This window comes from Marmota marmota, unplaced genomic scaffold (assembly GCF_001458135.2).
Source record: "Marmota marmota marmota unplaced genomic scaffold, marMar, whole genome shotgun sequence".
Lineage (NCBI taxonomy): Eukaryota > Metazoa > Chordata > Mammalia > Rodentia > Sciuridae > Marmota > Marmota marmota.
The window spans coordinates 7,251,282-7,253,302 of record NW_025999944.1 but is presented as its reverse complement, the minus strand read 5'-3'; positions in this window follow the sequence as shown (position 1 = coordinate 7,253,302).

Sequence of the window (2,021 nt, the reverse complement as noted above, 5' to 3'; positions counted from 1 at the left end):
TTTTGGGGGGTGGGTGGGAGGGGGGCAAAGGGGGTAATCCTCTTGGGTGCCTCAGCTGGTGCTGTGTGAGGCTGGGTCGTGGGGGGTGGGGCGTGTGCGGGGGGTGGGGTGGGGGCTGGGCTCGGGGTGATCTCGGCTCTAGGGGGTCGGACGCGGCCTCAGTATTGATCTTACAAACAGACACGCGCCCGCCACCCTCCCGTCCCCCGATCTGCCACCGCCGCCGCCACCGCCGCCGCTTCTGCCGCCGCTGCCTCTGCCGCCGCTGCCGCCGCTGCTACCACCACCACCAGCCCCGCCGCTTCCTAGCAAGCTCACTGCTGCCCAAAAGCTCCCAGCCAGGGAACTCCACCAGCCTATTTATCTGAGCCCCGGGAAAACTCCGTGACGTAGCTGCCCATATATGGACAGACAAAGCCCAGCCGAAGGGGCGCGACGTCACAATGGAAGCTCCTCACAATGGAACATTAGAAAGCAGGAAGCGGGCCGCAGCCAACGTGCAGCGCCCGCATCGTTCGCCGCTCTTAAATAAAGAGAGAAAAAGAGAAAAGTAGAAGAAAAAAAAGAGAAGGAAAATGTGAAAGAGGGATGCTGCTGAAAGCAAAGCGCGCAGCACGCAGTGCTTAGTGCTTAGTGGAAAAACCAGTAACCAAGCCTGTGTTTGTGTGTGTGTGTGTGTGTGTGTGTGTGTGTGTTTGCGCGCGCGTGCGCGCGTGCGCGCGCTTTTTTGAGGACTGAATTAGCATGTATGGAGGGTGGACTGGGGTTGCAACTGGCCTACAGCAACCCCAGGAGGGAGAAAGAAAATTGAATACACCCGACGATGTCCCGTTGGTAGTCTGAAAGCTGCTGGGGAACCCGGAAGGTATGCGCTCAGACCGTGCTCCTGCGGCGCCCCTAGAGTTCAGGACCCTACTCGAGACTCTAACGAGAGTGCTTCCCTTTGCCTGGGGGTTCCAAGGTGTTAGGGCTCTTTGGTCCATTATCCTGAGAACTTTGGTGCACACCTCACTCTGATTCGCAGCCCCTGCCCCTTCCTGGACCCCTGGCCCGGAGCTGACTTCCAGTTGAACTCGGTGATGGTGGGGTGTTGTAACTGCCAATCGGTTGCGCGGGAGAAAGAGTCCCACTCATCTGGAGTCGAAGATGTGCGGTTTTGGTGGTGAGGAAGAAGAAATGAAGTTTAGGATAGAAAACACGTGCACCAAGTCCCAGATAAATTCCCTAACGATTCCAAAACAACCCCTTTGGCCACAGGATGGCAGGAGGGCCCAGCAGGCCCCAGCACAGTCGCTGTCTATTGCTGCCTGCGAAAGGGCCGCTGCTGAGTTGCACCGGGAGAACACCGAATCCACGATCTCTGAACACCACCCCCCTCCCCCCGCAGCCTCTCCTAGTCTCTACCCTCCGCTTCGCCTTCCACAGGGCTGTCCTCATTGCTGCCTGCTCGCGCCCTGCAGTCAAGCGCGGCCTATGTGCCGACCTGGAGCGCTGTCAGCTCCCGGAGCGGCAGCGGATCCCGGGGGCGGGTGATGTGTTCCCCGAGGCCTGCTCCTAAAGCGCGCGCGGCCGGGCCGCAGGCGAGGGGGAGGAGAGGAAGGGCGCACAGAGGCGCGACCCCGAATCACACCGGCTTGGCGGGGGAGGATTCTCTCCTCGGTGGCCGCGTGGGCACGGTGAATCCCGCGTCCCCCGCTGCAGAGTCGGGGTTGGGGGACCGTGCATCTCTCAGGGGGAGTGGGAGTGTTGACAAGGAAGAAGAGAGGATCCCCGGGCCTCACGCCGTGGGAGGGCCATGCGGGCCGGGGACGTGTGGGAGGAACTCCCGAGCTGCGCATTGTGGTGGGGGTGGATGACAACCTCCCTTCCCTCCCCGCCACTTCACTCCATGGAAAGCTGAGGATGGGAGGGCCCGGTCTCCCCCGGGATCTTCTCTAGTTCTTAGGAAAGGAGGGATTCCCCGCCGCCCGCGAGCCCCCTCTCCACCCACCCCGCCGCCTCCTCCCGCCAGGCTCCCAATT